Below are 24,287 nucleotides of genomic sequence, written 5' to 3'. Positions count from 1 at the left end.
CCAGAAGACACGCAACAACGACTTCAGGAGATCTAGACGACGGGGCGTGAGCCGTGCCCGATCTGGCCGCCCCAAAAGCCAGACGTCCTCCCCCACGGGGTCGCCCGACCTCACGCAAATCATGCAAGAACGACGGTCCGCCCTACGAGCGGTGACCGAACTGCACATGTCACCCCCAGCATCGGACCTGGAAGGTCAACCACACCTGTTCACCCCAGAGAAAGACCGAGACAGCGATGGAACGATGTCAGGATTTGGCCCAATCTCTTCCCCCCTTCTGGCGGCACCTGCACTGGACGCTACCCTGGCCAGCCAACCTAACACCTCGTCATGAACATTGAACTATTGATTGCTGTATCCTTCCAATGGTTGCCCACTGTATTGCGCGACGTCTAGGAGCCTAGACTGCTTTGCCTGATTATTGTATGCGCTACCGAGCGATAGACTCTTCTCCTACAAGAGCCCGACCCGCGCACAAGCCCAGCAGCGACACATGCTGCCACCCCCGCATTTACCTGTTGTATTTCTCCCCTAGTGGGACACTAGTTTGGATATGCCACCTCCGGCGATATATCCTCAGTATTGGGACTGTTGCCCACCCAAGGTTTTATCTGTTGTTCTTCCCCTTAGTCCCTCCCCTACGATTGTGGAAGCTTGGCGCGCAGGAACACACATGACACAGACATGCTGGCGACTTTCGGGTATTCTAGGGGGGCCCTCACCCTTACCACGACACCCCAAGAATGGCAGTCCCACGCTCAGACGTTAACGTCCTCACATTGAACGTGCGGGGCCTACACACACCCAGCAACCGTTATTCTGTTTACGCCTACATTAGACGCATGTCAGCCAATATCGCACTACTACAGGATACACACATAAACGCTACTGAACTCACTCGCCTACAGTCTAAATGGCAAGGGACCTTCTGTGCCACACAATATTTGGCGTTTGCACGCGGCGCGTTAATCTGGGTCAGGCCGGGTACTCCCTTCCGGGTGCTTCGACGGGTGGTGGACAAAGAGGGCAGATATGCGCTACTGGAGGGAATTCTGGACGGGCAGGGAATACTCCTTGGCAGCATTTACGCCCCTAACACGGACCAGGATAAATTCTGGGACCACCTCACGGGCGTCCTGGCCCAATTCACTACGGTCCCATGGGTACTAGGAGGCGACTTTAACTGCACGCTGGACCCCACCCTAGACCGCTCCCATCCCCCCCCCGCACATTCCCCGGCCCCCCGGCAGGCAGAACTCTTTAGGACATGGGTCACACACTGGGCGCTCACTGACGCATGGCGACACCTACACCCACTGGCTCGCATATACTCCTTCCACTCAATCCCACACAACCTCCGGGTCCGCCTAGACCGCTTCCTCTGCTCTGCACCAATTCTCCCTAAGATCACGTCTACAGAATACCTAGGCCGGATCCTCTCGGATCATGACGCCCACATTATACGCCTAACCTGGCGCCCCCCCCACCCACCGGTCCCCACCTGGCGCCTCCCTAAGGATTGCCTGACCGACCCAGTCTTCAGAGACACACACAAAACCAGCATACAGGACTACTTCACACATAATGCAAACACGGCGTCGTCGGTACTAGTGGAGTGGGACGCGTTTAAGGTGGTGGCCAGGGGAGAATGCATCAAACACCTGGTGGGGGTTCGCCGCACCTTGGAGCGGACACTCCTAACCTCGGAGCAGGCTCTGGCCGCACTCACTAAGCGACCTGACGACTCGGAGGAACACGCTGTACTCACGGCCGAGGCTAAGACGGAATACCAGGCCGCCTGCGCTGACCTCCGGAAGTACAATTTTAGGGCTTACGCCTCCAGAGTGCATAAGGGCAGGGACAAAGCTGGGGCGCTGCTAGCCTGGATGGCAAGACAGGACACCGAAATCAAGCCCATCACGGATATTATCAACCTGGACGGTGTGCTGGTGCGCTCACAGGCCGAGATCCTTCTGGCGTTCCAACGTCATTATGCACAGGTGTACGGGGCCCCAACCCAGCCCTCCCAGTCCTCCGTAGACAATTTTCTGGACCCTCTGACTCTACCCACAATATCGGACATCGACAAGCATTCCCTCGACGCCAAGATTGTCCCGTCCGACATCACCCAGGCGATACGGGCCATGTCCCGCAATAAAGCGCCGGGGTTGGACGGCTTCCCACTAGAATACTACTCGTCCTTTTCCCCCCTGTTGGTCCCCCGTCTCTTACGGGTGTTCGGGGCGTCTCTTCATCTTGGTAGGCTACCCCAGTCAATGCGAGAATCCGTGATCGTCACCTTTCCCAAACCCCACAGAGATCCACTTCACATGGGGTCGTATCGCCCCATCACGCTCTTGTCGGCCGACTGTAAACTCCTGGGGAGAATCCTTGCGGATCGATACGCGCAGATCATTCGCCCCTTGGTCCACCCCGACCAATGCGGCTTCGTGTCGGGAAGGAACACCTCCCAGAATCTCCGCCGCGTCTTCCATGTTCAGGATCAGGTGCGTGACCGATTTCCTCGCGCCGCCTGTCTCATCATGGACCTGGAGAAGGCGTTCGACACCCTCACCTGGCCCTATCTCTTTTCTGTCCTGCGCCGACTCAATATCGGCCCGACACTCATGGCGTACACGCGCCTCTTGTACACCGATCTCACCTCTCGGGTTCGTATCGGGAAACGCATATATCGGGCATTCGGAGTTTGGCGGGGCACAAGGCAGGGGTGCCCCCTGTCGCCTCTCTTATTCGCGTTGGCGGTCGAACCGCTGGCGGTTCGGCTGCGCCTGGAGGGTGCGGAATGGGGTATTCCTCTCGCGGATGACACACATTGCGTGTCCATGTACGCGGATGATCTCCTCATATATGTCCGAGACATCGAAATGGACCTGGCCCCCATAGGGGCGACGCTGGCGGACTTTGCAGATGCCTCGGGTCTCCGAGTGAACTGGGACAAGTCCACAGTCTACCCTTTACACCCGAGCCTACCCCCCCGAGAAGTTGAGCTCGGTCCGCATACGCTCTCGTGGTCCGCGGAGGCTCCCCGGTACCTCGGGGTCCGCTTGTACCATTCTCCAGCAGCCATGTTTGAGGGCAACCACCGCGTAGTACTTGCTAGTCTGCGCCCTACGGTCGCCTTCTGGAATAAACTCCCGCTGGCCCCGATAGGACGGATAGCCCTGGCTAAAATGGTGATGCTCCCCCGACTCCTTTACCATTTCACAAATTTGCCGGTTATACCACCCAGGTCCTTCTTCCGCAATGTCGACTCCCTCCTAGGGACCCTTATCTGGGGCGAGCGTCGTCACAGGGTTGCCTTGAAAACCCTCCAACTTCCCACAACGCAGGGAGGGCTCGGAGCTCCATCCATCGAGGCATACTTCCTCGCGGCACAACTCCAATGGCTATCTTACTGGACGGCGGATCGCTACCCTCAGGAGACTGTCACTCCGACCGGCAGAATCGCAACCCCGGAACTCACTCGTCTTCTCCTCCCGGGCACCAAGCCACGGCGCACATACCCCCTTCAAGTGGCGATAGCGCGCCGGTGCATGATGCGGATCCACCGGTTGTCCCCCGGTAGACCTCCATACTCCCCGCTGCTACCACTGATAGGCAGCCCTAGGCAGGACTCCTACTTCACCGCTCCGCTGTTCGCTGAGTGGTCCCTCTGTGGCATCACGGATCTGGAATCGCTCTTCGAGGAAGGCCAGCTAAAATCGCTTGACCGCCTGATCGCTGAATACGGACTCTCCCCAGGCCAATTCCTTAGATATAGACAGCTACTCGATGGATACCGGCCCCATTTTAATCTCTGCACTGGCGAGCCAGACACGCATCCAGTAATACATACAATCCTACATATGGGGGTGGGACGCCATTTAATCACCTGGTTATATAAATCCATCCGGGAACTCTCACACGCTCCTCTTACGACTCTGCGGGCTACTTGGGAGGAGGACATAGGTCGCGCACTGCACGACTCTGAATGGACTAAAGCACTTGAAGCCCCAAAACGCGTCTCTAGGAACGCCCGCTTCAAGAACATCCAATACTATATCCTACACAGGGCATACCTCACCCCAGCGCGATTGCAGAAGTTCTATCCCTCCACACCATTTCTCTGCCCCAGATGCTGCTCCCCTGCGGCAGATTTCCGACACATGTTCTGGAGTTGCCCCAACCTTCACCCCTTTTGGCGGGCGGTGCACGACACTCTGACGGAATTAACGGGCCTCACTACACTAGCCACCTGGGAGTCCAGCGCACTAGGCATCTTTCATGGTCCTAAGCGAGACCCGGTACACAGGCGCTTCGTGTCCCTAGCACTCCTGTTGGCCAACCGATGTATAACCATGCGCTGGCGTTCCCCGGAGGGTCCCTCTGCAGCGGCATGGAAGGGCGCGGTTGGTAAATGGGCGGCGGCGGAAGAAGACGCCCTTAGAGAGGAAGAAGCCAGGGGTGCGCGTAAAATTCCCATATCCATGGAATGGGCCATGCTCCTCCACAGCTTCCGGCAGCCCACACATGCAGAAGAACCACCTACTCCTCCCCCCCCTCCCACCCGTGAGAACCAGTAGCCTCTACATGGTATCTACCATCCTGGGACCGTCCCCCGGTACCTCCTACTTCTTGATCAAACTCTCATATTTCATGCCACCCACCTCGGTGCCCGCATATACGTGGGGTGTTCACCCCCCGGCCCACTCCTTTCCCCCCCCCCTCCCTCGGAGCGTAGACCGACTGGCTCCGTGAAAATCCCCCCCCCCCCCGACGCCCGTCGCCAGTATCCCCCTGCTTGGACCCTGCTAGCGCCCACACGCTTCTCTCCCACAGTTTTGTCCCCCTTGTTCTTAGGTGCCACCACTGTATGAACAGTACAGACCTCGATCCTACGCTCTCGAGGCGGGACCTACATATCTGCAGTTACCCATTGCCCCATTGGGGGTGCAGACTCACTGCTTCCCGACCTGCGGACATGTGTGTACGATTTACACTGATTACCCAAGGAAATTGTAATTTTGCACCAGTTGTATAAAAACTAGAAAACGTTGCGCGCTTGGCTGTTCGTGGCTGAATGTTGAGGCCACGTCAGTAGATCATTTACACTGTACTTGTATACTTTAATGCAACAATAAAACAAATGTCAACAAAAAAAAAATTAAAAATGTCATCTGGTTGTTAATTGAAATGCTTTGTAGGAGACACGTTAACTTTTTATTCTACTTTGATTAAAAACTGTGATTAGAAAAAAAAACACAGATCTCTCCAAGCACATTACCCACCAGAACCATTATTATTACTCACTAAGTTTTTACTTGGGACACAGAGATCTCTGCAGCAGTTGCCTTCACTTTTAAAGGTATTTTAAAATGTAGCCTTGGTAACCAATTAAGTCAGAACAGATTTACGGTCACATTTCTTCTTGTTGCCAATTTTTTGTGGCAGAGTTTTGAAAAAATAAATGTATAAGTTCAGGACGGTGCAAAATGTATTTAGTTATTCATGAAGCCATGCAAATTCCTGATTTGCATGGGTTTGTAAATAAAAAGTAATTCACCACAGCATATAACGCTTCCTTGTGTTACCTTATGTAAGGTGGACAGTACACGGGGCTTGCATGGGTATTCCTGTGCATCCACCCATGTATTTTGACGCAAACCCATATTTTTTTCAAAGACTTGTAAACATGAGTGTGCACCAATATGATGCACCTACCAGACGCTGCCGTAACAAGGAGAATTATCTGTATTTCTCCTCGTAATTTTCTCTTCGAATGTATGCTGCTTCCTGCAGCACACATGCAAAGAGTCGTTTTTTTGCAGGAAGGCACCTATACCTTCCTGCACAAAAACTATCCTGACCACAACGCAGGCACCCTTCGGCAGCCATGAGTGCGCCAGCCACAGGAGAGAGGGAAATTGTGCCAAACCTTTCAGAATATGGCCCTGTTCTCTCTCCCTTTCAAGCATCGCAGCATAGCAGCTTCGTTTGCTTCACTATGTTACGTGTAATCTTTGTAAATCTAGGCCCCAACCACAGACTGCTTTTCTCGACTCCGCCCATCATGACTACACCCCCTTTAAGTTGCCAAACCTTGACCCCCAATTTATGAGTTCCTGGAGTAAAGTTTTTTCAAATTGTAAGGATCACACATAAAGCAGTAGCAACCCTCGAAAACCCTTTCATGCATCTCTCGCATTCACCCTTTGAATTTTCTCATCATGCGCAGGACCAAAGAGGCCTGGAAGAAATAGGCACATTGGGGCTATTATTTTCTTCAAACGTGGATCTCAAATCACAGGTTTATTACAGACCAGCTTTCGTTTGTTAATTCTTTTAAAGCGCTCACATGTATTGATCACACACCTGCTAAACATGTGTGAGGTCTTAAGATCTGAATTCACTTCTTGAGAGGTATGGGTTTGTTATGCCTCTCCTATGATGTCACGCGCCTTGATGCCACTTGGCACTGCCTAACTTGGTTAGTTTCCCATTTGTTTTTAGGACTCGTGTCCTGTGTGTAAGCAAACAATTTCCAGCAAATTTGTTATATAGAAATGCTAATTCAAACCATTCGCTAATTGTGACTGGCTTTAATCCTTTGATGGATCGATGCGCCCAGTCCTATAAAAGAAATATGCCAACTATATTCCTATCTCGTGTGTTGTAACGCGCTCTAACGCCTGCGCGCCATGTTGGCGCTATGTTAAACCGCATAAATGAATAAATACATTGTACCAAGGAGCCTTCTTAAGGCAAGGCAGCCTAACTCCAGTTATGTTAAGGAACTGATTGTTCAGGTGTCCGGCCAGCAGAGGGCAGGTTTGCTCCATTCTTAGGGTAGGGGTTATGTTCTGTGAAGTCGTTTCTTGGAAAGTAAGCAAGTGATTTATTTTCGGCAAAGACCTCGAGCCTTATTCACCCCCGCAAAAGGAACGCGAGACTTTTACTGTATTTTTGCCGTTTTGGTCATGCGCATCCCACAAACGGAATCTCTGCGCCGCCGCGAACACACCGGTACTCTCCTTTAGAGCTAGAGCGAGAAGCAAAGACATCGAAGCCTGTGACACTTATTTCTTGGTTTGGCCTCAAACACAAGCCGAGACTTCCTAAAAAAAATTCCCATGATGTCTGCGACTAGTCGTACTCAAAAACTGCCTCCTTCTTTTACTCAAACTCCGACACAGTGACCTCTATTCACACACTTTTGTTCACTTTCAGTCTCTGCCTCGCTCTTTCTGTCACTCTTTCTTATCACCCCCACCCTGGTGGCAGGCTGTTGGCTCTCTTTGCTAGCCCGCACCATCTTCAAACCCAGCTGCATCATTAAGAAAGCTATCTTGACTAGCAGCCCCGCTTATCTTGCAGACCAGCTTAACAACTCTATTGTTGCTCGCAGCCAGACTGCAGCCTAAGAATTGTAAGAAAAACCAAGACAGCAGACCTTTCCACCTATGCACCCGAGATCTGGAGCAACATCTCAACTCTGCCCCAGTTTACAAACGAGTTGAAGCCACACTTCTTCAAAGAACACTGCATCACAAGGCATTATCAGTGGATAAACCAGCTACCTACCTCTCCTGTTACTCATTGACTTTATAGGTGCCTTTGACCATGTCCAATGATCCACTGCCCTTTGCCGAGCGATGACCTATACTACTACATACATATGCACTCCTTACATTTCTCGCTCTCAACAACTCCCTCTTACACTCTAACTCGACTACTCTCTCAATCACCTTCTTGCTCTCTCGCTAATTCTGTGTTTGTTTGTCTTTCTGTTTGTTGTTTTCTCTTCTGTCCAACTATACTTCTTTCAGACTGCTCTCTAGGTCTCTTGCTTCCTCTTTACTGCTCTTTCATCATATTTCATTCCCTTTCTCTTTATATTCTGTGTTACTCCTCTGACCGGCTGCTTTCTGCAAACCAGTGGCATTTAGGGTGACCAACTGTACGTAATTTTCACGGACTGTCTATAAATTAGCCCTAAAGTCAGTTGTCCGTGATGTCTTAACGAACAGCATTTGTTCGTAATTTTAACCTCTCAGCTACAGAACAAAAGTTAATTTCCACAATTTAGATTCTCCAGCTGACGTGCAAGGGAGTCTCCTATGCTGCATTCCGGAGGGGCATACGGCTAAAAAGAAATAAGCTGCCTTGTCTTGGTAGCTGCTTCCCCAAAGAAATGCAAATGTGCGCAATTGGTTACTTGGAAAATGTAAAGTTTATTTGGGAGGCGTTCATTGATGGAAACAGTTGAAGCTGCCGGATGACAATATATTTTGTTTTTGTGAGGTACTGTAAAGGTGTTCCAAGCTGAGCTGTGGAATGCATGCTTTTAATGGATAGTTATAACAGATTTTTGCACTAGCTATAGTCGGCATGCTAATTTCATCTATACATTAGAAACACTTTTTATCTTGAACCTGAATGTATTATTTTACTGTGTATAATGCACATTTAAAATAATGACTTAAACGTTCCTAGTGCTTTCAGGGACCTCCTAGCACTAAAAATACCCAAGTCGCTTTCTGTGCTGCATCAAACAGGATTACATTATGTGGGCCTCTGGGTGCACACATAAACATCGGTGGTGATCGCATTAACCAATACAGATTTCAAAACATAAAATAGTGCATTTCCCACTGATTAGTTTAACTTTTAATTATTTTCAGGGTGTTATTTTATATGTAGTCACCAGACAGTGAGAGATCAACAAAAGAGTTACAGAATATTGTATTCTTTTTAGCCACACCTTTGATTACGCTTCTGTGCTTACTGACCCCGTCCCCAAGGCAGTATCCATACTTTTCTTTATACACTTCAACTGCTTCATTAAGTAGATTCGAGGTGGGCAAGCCAACAAATTAAGAAGGAGAGCTAGCCAAGGGTCTGGCTCAGATCTTAGAGCCCGTGCACGAGCCAAGCCCTGATATGTTTGCTGTGTAAATCATATAACAGCAGTTAATCAGGGGAGACTGGATCACTTGTCCTGTTTTAAACAGGGTCTAGTTTTCTTACAGTCTAAAAAAAAAACCCTCATTCACGTATTGTTCGTAGTAGCGGTATATCTTGGTTGTCCGCTTCTGTTTCTTACGTGAAAAGCATCATCATTGGGTCTTATCTGTGCTTTTCTCCACCAGGAAGGAGACCAACTGGTTATTCACATTGGTGATCAGGAGAGGTGAGGGTGAGAGTGGAGTGAACTTAAAATTGCCTCCTTGCCACTGATTTATTTAGTAAGGGAATGACCCATTTCTTGACACAGGTGCTATAGATCAGTAGCCCTTCTATATACACACCGCAATTCTTTTTAATCTTGCCCCACCACAGACTAAATACATCGATTAACTTCATGTGTCTAATATACTGGAAAGTAACAGTTCCTAGCACTTTCAAGTAATTCAGTTTAAGATGGACTACGCACAAAAACCCCACTTATATGTTTTATTAGCCAGAAATGTTCCGCCATCCCTAACAATAATATTGGCCATGATATTGTAAGGGACACCAGATAATACATGGGTGGATTCTTGGGAACCCCTTGCACCGCCCATGTGACACTTACCTGACAGAACATAGTAAAAGAGAGTGCTATGCGCTGTATTGTGTTCCTGTTTATTTTTTTTTTTTAATAAAGCTATTGCCAATCAAGATTGGTGCAAGTGTGTGATAGAAGAACTTCTTTATGCTAGCAAGACCAGGCTTATCCGTCTCATTCTTGAGATGACTCATCTTGATAACTGAAAACAATCTTACCATAAAGTGCTGCCAAGAAACACTGATTGGTGAGGATGATGGAGGCATAGCAACAGGGATGACAACCGGGCACTACAGGTTTCACTTTCTTTCGTAGGTGCTAGGTGTCTCCATGTCATGCTGGTCGCATTCTATCAATTTCTTTTAAAGTAACAGAGCATTGCAGGGGTGCCTCAGGGCCAAAGAGAACAGCTTTAGGCTACCCACCCTTGGGTTACTTTAGGTCATGCAGAAGCACTCCCTGCAATCAGGTTCTCGAAAGGTAAGTTGAATCAAAGTCATTTTCTCTCGTTTTTACTGCTTTCTCTTGCACTTTCCCCACATTTTGTGTGCCTCCTCCTTGCTTTTCTTTTGTTTTCACTGCTTTCTCCTTGCTCTTTCCAATGTTTTTTGTGTGCCTCCATCTTGCTTTCCCCCGTTTTTATGTGCAGCCTCCCCACGCAACTCCTAATCATCACCTCTCTTTCTCTCCTGGTTCCCACTCCCAGGGACCTCCTCCTTTTCAAACTATGCCTCCATCTGTTCACAAGTGTGTTTAATCTTTACATGTGTTGCAATAGTATGTTCATGTTTCCTGTGCAAACAAACAGCTGAGAATATTAAACTGAAGACCAGTACATTGGTCGAGTTAAGTTAACAATATCCGCCTTAAAATATGTGTGACTTGATCTTTATTTTGCTGTTCCAGTCTCAGTAAAAAAAAATATGAATACTAGCTTGGTGAGGAACCAGGGATCATAGTACTTGCTTTTGTCAGGCTGCCAAAAACTCAGCAAACCATTTTGCTCTAAGAAAAGCACAACTACTGCCTCGACAGTTTATGTGGAGTAGTTTAGGCGATGTAGGTGTATTCCGTAAGGGATGCAAAAGTACATTGTTTTGGCAAGTTTAACATGAAACAGGCTATGAATCTATTTTTCCTGAACTGCACGAAAATGAGTTCTCCCTCATTATGTCATTATGGCTCTCCATGCAACCAGCTTTATTCTGCCTTGTGATTCCTGATGCTCATTTGGTCCATAGCGTTTCCAGTCTACTCTTATATGGTTGGTTGAGTGACCAGGGTGATGTCCAGAGGTTTACTGTGTCTAGCATGCTGTCTCATGGTTCACTGTGGGTTGAGGCTTTTATTAAATGGTAGACTGTGTGTTGAAGCTGGTGAATGATGACTCATGGTTTGATAAGGCTGGTATGTGATGATTCTCTGTCTGTCCAGACTACTTTATGAATTTTCCTGGTGTGATTTGGCTTCTGTCCAAAGGCTAACTTAGTCTTAGTGAACTGTTTGATGGTGACATGTGACCAGGATACTGTATGATGGTTTACAGTGTGATGTCATTGCATGCCAACGCTGCTGTCACTGCGACCACTTTTATGAGTAGGCTGCTGCTTGTTTTTCCATATGTGCCAAGTCTTGGTCGAGTTATGCCACTGTGTTTTGAGCTAGCCCAGCACATAGTATCTTGTAAACTGCACTTTAGTGTAGCTTGGAGAGTGCTTGGGCTATTTCGGAGGCTGCTTGGTGCATATTTGCACAAACGTGGAGTACACTTGCAGAAGCAGTATTTAGATTGGCCTAGTTTGGCTTTGAGATGGACAGTTAAGGCTAAAATGAATTGTATCAGGACAACCTCTGGGCACTTGGAGTACAATAGTAGTGTTAATACTGAAAAAAGATACTGAAGGGAGGCATTTAAGCACATCAGTGATTTGGAGAGTCTCATGAAGGAGCAAGTGAATTAACAGTTTATAGGATACATAGAATCTTTTCTGGCGTGACAAGAATAAAATGCAATCTGGGTACTGCAATACATAGTGAATTGCTTGAGGTAGGACATAAGGGAATGGGAGAATACTCATGGATGTGTCATTACTTTTCAAATTGTTACTGTTGTGTAAGGAGTTAACTGTCTCCCCCATCTGAGGACGTCCAGCCTTCAGTATTGCATGAATATGCATCAAGTGTCATTGGTAAAAGCCTTCTTAAACCGATTGTGACCTGAAGACATAGCCTAATATACAGATGTCTTAACTATCTTTAATATCGAAATAACTTGTATTGTTTGTGCTAATCTCCCCAGGCTTAAACCATTATCTTCCCACTCAAGCATGATAGTATAGTAGGAGAAACTTTATACAATTTGCAATTAAGTTGTCTGAATGTTTAAATAGGACATATGAGGCACATAAAAAAATTCACCCCTCACTTTCATGCCGGTGGTGGGTAATGTCCTGAATGCAGAATACAAAAGTTCTGATTCACTTGTAGGCCCACTCGAGACAAGCCAAGATAATTTGATTTATTTACAGAGGCATATAAACTTGGTCATATGCTTTCATCCAGTAAGTCCCCCTCCCCGCTCCCTCCACCTCTGCCACCTTGCACTTAATTCACTAAGTCACAATGTGTGTCAATCCCAGTAATGCTACCTTTAGCCTTCACCCTTTCTATGTCAAAGATTTGGGTGAAAATGCAAAATGTTTCTTTTTAACAGAATTAATGAGATAATGAGCAACAGAACACCATGTATCTCCTCTACATCACCAACCACAAGAACACCCTAAATATACCAACTTCACACTCTTGAACAACCAGCCTAGGACCAAGTGCACAAAGTCTAGCAAACTATCACACATACATCCCAGCCTTATCATGAGTTTGAGTTGAGAAGGTGAATGGGCAATAAAGATGTCTTTAAATGTTGTTTGCTGCTTGTCACAAGTGCTATGCGTTCAAGAATAGAGGGAAAATGTCAAGCTGTATTGCCTGACAAGTTTTTTCTTGATCCTTTAATATGTGGATTGGTGTTTACAAAATTCTTTAAAGACAGAATAGTAAAAGTTGGACTAGTTAACAGTATTGTTGTGGTGGTAAGGAAGTGTGAAAACAAAGGTTGTGAGCTTTTAAATACTTGTAAATGAACTGTGAAAATGTTTCAAAACGTATCAGCAGTTAGGAAACCACAAATGGACCATGCGTTTATAATTCAGAAGTGTGCTAGAAACAGAGTTTAAATAGGTTCAAACCAACCAAGACACTTTACTTGGTGATGTTCAAATGATACATATTAGCTGAAAACACTTTTCCACATATTACTGTTTGTGCGCTATATAGTTTTATCAGTAAAACTACATGTTGGCATTTTGCTGCCATTTCAATGGAAAATGTTCTGTATATAAAAGACAGTGCCTCCTTCTGACCTACAATAATGCCTCAGCGTTGTATATAGTTTCTAGTCTGTAGCACACGTCTGTGCATCAGTGAGAATATGAAGTTTACAGCTTACAGAAATGAAATGGCTCACGCAGAATACTATTTCCCATATACAGACAAAATAAGGAGGGCTGATATGTGGCTAGCCAGGGCATTATATTACAATGTCAACTCCTATCTAACCGTTGTGGCCCACAATAATACCATAAAACTCAGCAGTCTGCAGCCAATTATAGCTCATGCAGGCTGGTTAATAACTCCCTTTTCCTGCTTAATGTTCTTACCCTTACACAAGACCTGTCCGCTATGGGTCTTATCCATCACTCAGTACTGTATCAGCCCCTAAACCATTGGGGTAAAGAATGATGCTAGCTACAAGAACTGTATTCTTACATCAACATCACAGGCCTAATTGTATGCAGGGTTGCTTACTGAAAATCCATGAACATATTACTCAATGCACTTCTTTTTTTTTATACAAAAATACTTTTTTATTTCATTTTTTGTATATATTTTATAAATGTTTCTTCTTTCTTTTTATATTGTTCATACGTTGTTATACTTCGTTTACTGCACAGTTTCAATTTGCAACCTCATATACTCATTACACATATAAAAATATAAAAATACAATACAAAACAGTGCTGTACACAATTTATATATAACATTTTGAGAGGAAGTTCCTAAATTAACAAATCAATTCTATCGCTGGCGGTCGAATAACATGCGACTTGCATTTTGGCGTTTTTGAGCCTTCATCAGTGGAACCGTCTCAACTTTTCTACAATAACGTACAATAAAACACAATAAGAATGAATTGTTAACATTTAAGGCCTGAGACTTCATTCTTAATACAATTATGAACACTTAGTGTTTCATTTTCAATACAAACTTTCTGTGCCTATATTTATGGAGTTCCTCCTGTCGCGATTTAAAATTCCAACATATACACTTTATGACCTAGAACAAAACTGAGTTTATATCATGTGCATATATAGACAAATAAAGGACACAAAAGAGATAGATCGAGAAATGTACCAGAATAGATCACCAACCGTGTTAAAATCAATTGGGGTGTATTAATCACTCTGCAGTCCATTATAGTTGAGTGATTAACAAAAACCAAGGAGGGAAAAAGGAAGGGGTGAGGTGAGGGGAGAAGGAGGGGAACATTATTGTGTTGTCCCAATTATAAAATAGTTCAAGGGACTGAAATTACTTTTTCTAGTAATATCTGTAGTTTCGCTGTAGAGTGTTGATATACTGCGAGGGACCAATGGAAAGGACATTTTTATCCAGGACTAATTATATTTCCTGGGGGTCAACTCGCTTCAGAACTGCTGTTAACACATGTATGGAATAGAAAAAAACGGAGGACTCAAACGGTTCGATTTTCCCTTAATTTCTCATTCTAAAGAGGCCAATGTTTATCATTTGCAAAAATATTGGTTAAGCATATACCTGTGTGTTCGTAGTTACAACATTCCAATATTCAGTTCAACGGGTTTATTTAAAAAGAGATTCAATATTTTTCCACCTGGATGCTTAATCTAGAGTGACAGATTATAAACATAATCTAATTATTCAAATATTGCATGCTGTTTTACTGCCTTTGTCATTCACGTGGATGTAAATTGAATTTTTTATATTATAGCACCTATACTTACAATAAGTCTATAGTAGTGTTCCTACCAGTTGGAGAACATTAAAACTCAAAATTAAATTCTCCTCCTCTTCTGGGTTCCTGATCACTATCACTGGGTGGAAAATTCATGAGAGAGATCCATATTTCAGCAGGTTATATACAACCACAGCAGGAGGATTTTGTTGTTGTTGATGTATGGCGGGTTCTGAAAGTGATCCCAGACCTTTTTAGTCTCTCACCCCCACGTAGTATCTAGGATAAAAAGGCACAATTTCTGTAGGAAAATAAGGTCCTCTTTTAGGTAGAAATGCATCTCGTGTTTTCAATGGAAATCTGACCTTAACTGTATGTGATTTTATAGCGGTATCTATAAACTCAAACTGAGGTATTACTAAATGAAAACTTTTTTATGGGCAAGATATCACTGGTTCTATTATTCGGCTAGCTTGCCATTCATTTGCTTTTTAACACCTTGGCTGCGGCTGGAATTCCGCACCGGTGCTGCACATTCCGATCGCGGGCGTGGTCATGACTGCTCCCAGCCGTCATCAGCACACGCCCACCGTGACTCATGATGGCTGGGAGCCGTCATGAGCACCGAAGGGGTTAAGGGGTAGAATGTTGACTAAACTATCCAGTGGTTGGTCAAACATCATTATTTATTGTCGGTGTTTATATTATTTCACGTGAGATCCCTCACATGATAGCAAAAATATGGCTCAGAATTACAGCGGATGTGGTGGTATCTTTAAACTCAAACGATTGAATTAATGTATCAGAACCTCTGTTATCTTGGTCGCGATATCACTTGTTCTGTTTAATTGGCTTACTTGCCATTCAGTTACTTCTTCAGGGGTTAAACTTAATTATTTATAGGTTTGTGACTAAACTGTCCCGTGGTTTATATCTGATTTAAACTACAGGCTCAACAAGCACAGCGTTTTGAAAATCTCTGTGACCCCAACTGTTATTTACCATGCATTTGTATTCTAAGCCCTGATTTAAACTACAGGTTCAACAAGTACAACATTTTAAATAACATTGTGACCCCAACTGATCTTTGCCATGCGTTTATATTCTATGCCCCACTAGAATGTCAATGTTTTTATTATTATTTTACGTGAGCTTCCTCACATGATAGTAACTTTCCGCTCACGATTACATGACTAAACATGATGCCGTTTGGTGCTAAGAAGTTATAACTATTCATGTCAGTTTAGTTGTTTAAAAAGAGCCGTATTAATTGTCTTAGTCTTCCACTTTTAGGTAGTCAGTCAGTCAAAAATACTTTATTGGATTAATTAAAATCATAAAAGTATACTACAGACACATTTAAAATAGAAAGACATACATACATTTATAAGACAATACTGTTCAATACATAGCAAGCATTTGTAAAAACGTTAAAAACGGATAAGAACATTTGTGCAGGGAAAAGTCAGATTCAATTATTACTTTTTTCTTGTCCACTTTTAGGTAAAGGCTCATATTTTATTATACTGACATTTAGTATCCCGATATTGTTATTTAGTTCTTGCTCTACAAGATATCATATGAAGTTGAATTTTATATCATAATGTTGTGCGTGACTTTGTCCAATATGCGTATTTACAGCAAGCAAGTAATTAGTTGTACACTTACTTATTGTATTAACCGTGTGTGTCGCCAGTATCACACTCCGTTCTGTCTGAAATCAGCAGAAACAAGAGTTTGTACCACCCACGGCTTTTAACACCTTGGCTGCGGCTGGAATTCCATGCCGGTGCTGGACATTCCGATCGCGGGCGTGCTCATGACGGCTCCCAGCCGTCATCAGCACACGCCCACCGTGACTCATGACGGCTGGGAGCCGTCATGAGTACCGAAGGGGTTAAAGGATCCCCAAGTGTTTTCATTTGTCGGCGTCTGACGTCATGAGAGTGTTACTTAGTAGCTCACATGCATTCGGCATAGAACAAAGATGACGGACTCCACTCTTAAAGATAAAGGCAGCCATCTTATAGTGTACGTGTTTCCCGATAGTTTTAAGCGTATTATGTTAACAAAAAAGATAAAGAGACGAAAAGACCCTTTTAAATGAACTTACTGCTTATTTGGCAACTTTATTAAAGGTGAACTTTTTATTGTTGTAATAATGAGCCCCTATATTTTAATCTGCCGTTTCTATAGTAATTACTATAGAGAAAGATGTGTTGTTATACCAGGTGTATTTTAAGATTAATCCTACCATTCGAGTCCCAGACATAAATACTGGAATCATACATTGTTCCAAAATAGTCATTGTGATATTCTGTCAGGAACACAAGAATATGGGTGGCACATGGTATCATAATAACGATGGATTTTAAAGGATTTTATAAAGGGAAAAAGACCCTTTTAGTTTCACCTACTGCTTCTTCTGCAAATCTTTTAAGGGTGAACTTTTATTGTTCTAGATGATAAGCCTCTATAATGTAGTCTACCGCTTATATCGCAGGTACTAAAAAAGGGAATTCAATGTTAACAGAGTGTACTTTGAGCCTAATCCTGCAGTTCTAGTGTCAGACATGAATACCAGGGTCACACATTGTTGCAAATAGTCATTATTATGTGCTGTTAGGTACACAAGAATATAAGTAGCACATGGGGGAGGACTGTATTTCGAACACCTATGTATACTTATAAGTTGTATTCTCCAGCCCATAAACCAGTCATCACCAGCTGAACAGACATGGAATACTTGAAGCGATCTGACGCCTAAAGCTGGCTACTCGGAGGGTTGCACTGTAGTCCAGCACTGCACGACCCAGTTAGCTACATTCTGTGCATGCTGCTTTACATCTCACAATGGCGCCCAGATATAATATGTTAGTAACAAAATCCATCCGAGCAGATCTTCTTGACCACTTCTCTCACCAAACATGCCTGCTCAGGACCATGAACTGTAAACAAAATATCAGACTGGACTTCCCAGTGCAGTAACCATATAAATTGATGCTGATCATATGAAATACCACGAAAAGACCGCCACAGTTGCTCAAAGCTGCTCTCATACTGAAAAACCGTGAAGTGACGATTTTGCAACCTAATATAAACTTATTTTAACTTGTACTTACGTTGGTTGCCTATTTACATACTTATATACTATTGTTCAACCTCCTCTGATGTGTCTGTAAATCTTACCGTTTGTTTCGAATTGTGTCCTGAATTGTGAACTTCTAACCTGAATTTATGTCCTGAATTATGACCTTTTGTCCTGAATTTTTACACTCACCATCCTGAATTTGCACCCATGCCAGTTGGTCACCCCAGTGGCATTCCAGACTGCTGAGATGTTAAATAGAAAAAAAGAAATCCTCGTGGCTACTCCAGCCTTTAGCAGAGTAATACCGTAAAAGCTGTGTCTTACGCAAAAGAAGTAATGTAGGCTCTGCATTGTTTCTTCCTGTGTTAGGGCCTTCCAATGATCAAAAGACGCCTTGGTGCAGTGAGCACCCTTCCTACTTGGTGCAGCAGAGGAGCAGCTGACCAACTTCTCCTCTGCTGTGTCTAGGGGTTTTGAAGTTTGAAAGTGTGCTAGAGGAGGGGAGTCACAGGGCACAAGAGAGCTTGATTTGGTTTTTAGGTCGAGGTAATGACCAGAAGTCCGAGATTTATTGTCAGTAAGAGGGCTGCTTTATCCCTCCCTCTTTTTGGCTCTCCCTCCATTGGCTGGCTTCCTAAACGGAGGCCAGCCATTGGAGGAGAGAGCCGTCCCTCCGAATAGTATCCGTCGTTTTCGGATTTGGGGGCGTAAGTTTTGCTGTTCTTTAAACAGTGACGTTGTCTGTCACTCAAACTGCAAAACCCCGCCCTTAATTCCGAAAAAATCGGATGCTTGCGGCCGCCATTTTGTTTCACCGCAGTGACGGTGAGCATCGAGCCTCTGCCCCCGTTTGTTCCGTTTTTAGTGCTCCTGCACCCCTGTTTGATGCTCTCTATCTCTTATGCTGCCCCCACAGTCCCCCAGCCCCCTCTCTGCTTGATGCGCGTGTTCCCCTCCCCTCTACGTACTGCATCTTCGGCTTTCTCCTCCCTTCCCCCTCCTGAATGCTCCACGCTCGTCCATCACCCCGTCTCGTCTCTGTGCCTTGTTCTTGTTTCAGTCCGCTCCATCTGTGCTGCTGTAGGGTCAGGAGCAACCTTGCCTTTCCATTCCTTGACCGATGTTTCATGTGATTTAATAGCTGCGTCTTGGTGTCTGACTCTCTCGTTTGGAGTTTGTTGAAATGAAGGCAAGGATGGTGTGTCTTCTCGTCTGTTTGGGATCTTAGCGATTGGCAAGTTTCAAGCGCATTTATTTGTGCCTTGGCTCTACGATGGAAGCTTATTTTCCGGATGCCCCCGTGTGCATTAGCTGTATGACGGAAGCTGGCACGTGCATTTGCTGTATTCCGGAGGGGTAAGATGTGGCGGAGGAATAGAAACGTTCACAATCAGATGCCATCCTCACTCGTAGCCCTGCATGGGAGCCGTGGAATATGGGGAACGGATGAAAGGGTTTTACCCGAGCCTGTGGGAGACATAGTAGGGACCAGTGACTTTAAAAAGATTCAGCTATTCCCTTCCGAAGTTGTAACCGGCTTGTTGTGATCTTCTGATTGTGTTGTGCATTGCCATTAAATGCTAAGGGAACCATCGTAAACGGCGCTATCTAGTATAATTTGCCATTCTCATAAACGTCTCCGGATTTTTAAAGAGTGTAGTATTTATACGACAATTTTAACACCTTTGATCACATTCTCTCAACTTGATCGCTTGGCGTTTGAAGTAACGTGCCCTACCCTGGTCGTTTATTTTATCACACGTTGTGTTGAAATTTGACACAGTTTGAATCCTTATATTCTGTTCATTTAAGTGGTTTGTAGAAGGTGCACGGGGTGACGCATCTTGTCATCCGGACTTGACCCTCAGAGCACACTTTTTCTCATACGTGTGGCACACTCCATCCTGCTACAGTGTCTGAACAAAGCCGGGGTCATCCAGGAAGCATTGGGCTGGTTGAAAGCCTTTCTCACCAATCGCTGCTTCCAGGTTCAGAGAGGCTCTTTTCTCTCTGAAAGCATTCCCTTAGAACAGGGGTTACCTCAGGGCTCTGCCCTGAGCCCTACCCTGTTCAACCTGTACATGGTCCCTTTGGCTGAAGTGGTTCAATCGTTCGGCATTGAGTTAGTCTCATATGCCGACGATACCCAACTTCTCATCTCCCTATCCCAAGCCCCCTCCGTTTCTGCAAGTAACTTTAAATCTTGCATGCAGGCTCTGGCAGGTTGGATGACCCAACACTGCCTGAAGCTCAATGGCTCGAAAACAGAGGTTCTGGTAATGGGAGGCAGGGATACGAGCTGGACCAAGGAGTGGTGGCCTTCTTGTCTGGGGCCGTTACCCACCCCCTGTGAAGCGGCCAAGAACCTGGGGATTTGGGTTGACCCCAAACTCTCCTATGACTGTCACGTGAACAAGGTGGTCGGAAAATGCTATGGGGTCATGAAGACTCTGAACCGCACCCTTGATCTCCTTCCTCTTGAAGCCAGGCGCACTATGACACAAGCTCTAGTGACCTCTAGATTAGATTATGGGAATGTGCTTCTGCTTGGAACAACGCAAAACAACATCAGGAGACTTCAAGTCCTCCAAAACACAGCAGCACGTCTAGTCCTTAGACTTCCCAAGAGAGCACCATCCAAACCTGCTCTAGACACCCTTCACTGGCTACCTATAAAAAAAAGAGTTCTCTTTAAAGCACTCTTAATGTGCTATAGGATCATTTCCCAAAAAGCTCCTCCTTACATGAATGACCTAGCTATTCCCTATGAGCCCAATAGAACTCTTCGCTCTGGGGGAACTGGCTTGCTCAAAATACCCCGTATCAGGAAAGCCAGAATGGGTGGTCGTTCCTTCCGGGTTAAGGCCGCCAGGGAATGGAACGCTCTCCCTATGGGGATCAGACTAGCGGACTCGGAGACCACCTTCAGGAAAAGCTTAAAAACCCATCTGTTTTCCCTGTAATACCCTACATTGGTCTTGACTTTTCTCCATAGCGCGGGGACACGCCGTGATGGCGTCACCATGCGCTTTACAAGCTCCTTTGTTGTTGTTGTTGTATGTGTTCTAGAAGTATTTTTATTTTCTAACTCGACTGATTATGTATTCCGGAGGTCCCGTGTGCATAAGCTGTATGACGGAAGCTGGCACGCGCATTAGCTGTATTCCGGAGGCCCCGTGTGCATTAGCTCTAGGATCGAAGCTTCCGGGTGTAGGAGCTCTCTCACAAAGCAGGCACCAGTGTAAGCACTATAATGAAGGGTCCTATGTGTATTGGCTTTAGAATGAAGGTACCATGTTTAGTAATCCGATAATAAAATCGCCCATGGGCCTTGTGTATTATGTGTTTTTAAAAAGGCGCCCGTTCATCAGTGCTATAAACACGTGTTCTTGTGTGGAATTTACAGATATCCCCGAGCTTGATTAACTCTTAAGAAATGCATTAATACGTTAATAAATAATGCAGAGCTTCAAGCATTTCAGCTCCGAAATGATGGGGCATTGAGTACCAGCCCTGTGGCTCACAGTACTCTGGTGTATTAACCCCACATGTGATAACCGTAGGTACTGTCTCATTGTAAGTGGTACCCCTTGTATCTGCTCAAAAGTGATGTGATTGCTACAGCCATGTGAACAATACGGTTTCGTCTTGGCATTAGTGGTAATGCACGGCTCATGGTCCACTTAAGTCTCTAAGGAACGCAGAGTGCTCAAGACATATTTGTTGATGCTAGTTGGAAGGGCCATGTTGTCATTTGGGGCAGCAGGAGCATCGTTACTAATGGTGCAGCAGGTTCTGTGGCACCAGGGACCAGAGGTCTGAGGGACCCCTCACCCATGTTTTTTATTATTCAAACAGCAGCAAGGGGGGCCATCTCCTTGCTTGCCCTAGGGTGCACGACACACTGGCTACTCTACTGTGGGGCAGTTGTCTTTTGAGATGTATTGATGGCAAGCTCATGAATCCTCAATATCCGGGATTGACTGGCTAACGTCTTCTGTCGCACTGGGTAAAATAATAAGTTACAGATTACAGTGGTCTTGAGCCTCATGCTTAAGCATAGCTCCAAAATATGTGCTGATGACATTTGCTTGTGGCTTCTCTGGAGCTGGTACCCTAGGCTATCTGTTCCTGGATAGAGAAATCTGTCTCTCCTAGGCGGTTCAGAGCGAGAGCAAAGGGGAAGGTTCACATATTAACGCAACCTTAACTTTAATTCTATCTTTATGCCGTTATCAAGTTGCTTAGGCCCCTCCTTGTGAAAAACATATTGGACATCTTTGAAAAATTTCCATCCTTACAATGGAAGTTTAAAAGTGTAAATGCTGTCTGTCAAAGTATCTATTTTCTATTGAGCAGAGCCATTAAATGTACTGCCCATCAGCTGAGAAGTGGAGTTATTTTGTACCTGTCGTCACCTGCCCATTTATAGCACCGATTCGTGCCTCCTATGCTGGATAACAGAGGTGTGATAACCTTGAATGGTTCAGTTTCCCCTAAGTAAGCTTCCTTTATGCACAGACCCTGAGATCCAGAGCTGCAAACTCTAGTCTTTTAAGTTCTAGTTCGGACCCGTATGGGGTTAATCATCTGTTGTATTGGCGGATGTTTCTACAACCCGACCTCAGACGGGTGAAAGTGCGAGTAGGATCTGCTACTAGTCAAACTGTCCTTTACAGATTTCTGAGGTGGCCTGTAAATTGCGCAGCTACTTTATCTGCGAAAGGTGAGAGCCTCTGCTAACTCAGTCTGGTCAGCTACATCCTGGTTTCCAACTTTCCCTTGCACTAATGTTTACACACTCGCATGGTGCTTTCAAGCACCCTGAAGGACTTAACCACTTCATGGTGGCTTCTTTCATCAGCTTGTGCAGAATCCCTCAGTAACCACACAGTGGCACATCTATTTTAACTGTACTACCATCTTTTTTTCTTTCCCAAAAGTTTGCTTCTTTTTAGCATCTTTTTTAAGGTGAAGTTAATGCAATTTCCTCCAGATCAAAATTAGTCAATTTTTGCATTTAATTTTTATTGCCTTTTTCTTAATACAAAGTGAAACACCCATGTCATAGCAGTCTGGCACTAGTGGGCACAGACTGAGTAGGAGTCCTTTTTAGGTTGAGTGGTTCTATAGGAATGAGGTGTTAACTCGCGCTGCACTTTCCTGAATAGTTCGGGTACGCTGGGGGAGGAGCTGACACATTCGCAGTTTAGAATGTTAGGACCCAGAGCTCTCAGTCCATAACCAGTACCAAAGTGCCTCAAGGCGATCCCCCCACCGACCCTGGTTATGGAAACCGATAGTCCTTTCCACACATGAGGCATCTGATTAAACCAACTCCGTGTGTGTAGTTTGGACTGAACCCGACCCACTCCTGCCACCCATGGCCAGCTTTTCTCTGTTAGATCTGTGTTTACAAAGGGCATCAGCAGAGCCAGGACAACGGCGATCGCCGTGGTGCAAACAACATGTCCACTGTGATATCACAAGTTACGTCAAGAAGCAGAGGATTGGTCTCAGGGGGTCATGCAAACAACCATGGAATTGTGACGTCAGAGAAGTAGGTAAACATTTGGACATTGTCAGGTAAGAGAAGTACATCCCTGTAGCTTATTACGTTAGAGGGTTATGTAACCAACCAGGACATTGTGGCGTCAGAAAAATAAGTAAACCAGCAGGACATTGGGAAGTCGGGGTTTATGTACACACTTTGGGCACTGTAACCTCAGAAGAGTAAATAAGCCAGCAGGGCCTCTGTGTGCGTGGCTCTGTCTGTGTGTGTGCGTGGCTCTGTCTGTGTGTGTGCGTGGCTCTGTCTGTGTGTGTGCGTGGCTCTGTCTGTGTGTGTGCGTGGCTCTGTCTGTGTGTGTGCGTGGCTCTGTCTGTGTGTGTGCGGCTCTGTCTGTGTGTGTGCGGCTCTGTCTGTGTGTGTGTGTGTGTGTGTGTGTCTCTCTGTCCGCAAATACTCTCTACTACTCTCTAATGCTCACCTATTGCCATTGTAAATGACAATACCATTTATTTATGTTTTTAAAAAAAAAATTTAAAAAATTCATGAGCAATGCCAATAGCTCTACCTTTAATAATGCCGAGACCATTGCATTGTAAATGCTTATAGCCTGAGAATCCTAGCAGACGTTGGGACAAGCTTGACATCTGGGTCGACCCAGGCTCAAGCCTTTACTGATTTCTAGCTCATTCTTTGTTCGACCCATAGTTTTCTGCTTGTTGTAACTTTAGACCACACAAGTTCAATTCATTTTCATTTAGATCTTTCCCCATAGAGAAACAATAACAGAAGTTATTCAAGTGCTCTGATGCATTACATTCATGCACACAGAAATAAGAAATTGGTACATTTCGGAAGCCGTAAATATTTATAAATTTGTGTACACCCAAGAAGCTATGACTGTGGCTGCTTCTAAGAAGCCCCCCAAGAATTCCAAGACATTCAGAAATGTATAAGAATGTCAGTCTGTCTTCCTGAACCATAAAACCTTGTCTAAAAAATAAGTAACATTGCTCTGTGTGCAGGGCCTCTGCTTCGATAAGACATGGTAAGGAAGCAAACAGCCTTAGACCGTCACCTAATAGTGACA

The 24,287-nt window shown here is 45.2% G+C and overlaps 1 protein-coding gene across 2 annotated transcripts in view; it reads left to right on the top strand.

The window, feature by feature from the left end:
* The window catches only part of SLC30A7 (solute carrier family 30 member 7), a 285,774-nt gene that overhangs the window by 167,030 nt on the left and 94,457 nt on the right, over positions 1 to 24,287 (top strand). The gene's annotated exons all lie outside the window — the stretch shown is intronic.

This window comes from Lissotriton vulgaris, chromosome 1_1, assembly GCF_964263255.1.
Source record: "Lissotriton vulgaris chromosome 1_1, aLisVul1.2, whole genome shotgun sequence".
NCBI lineage: Eukaryota > Metazoa > Chordata > Amphibia > Caudata > Salamandridae > Lissotriton > Lissotriton vulgaris.
Note: the sequence above shows the minus strand (reverse complement) of the source record. Positions and strands in the feature narration are given on the sequence as shown.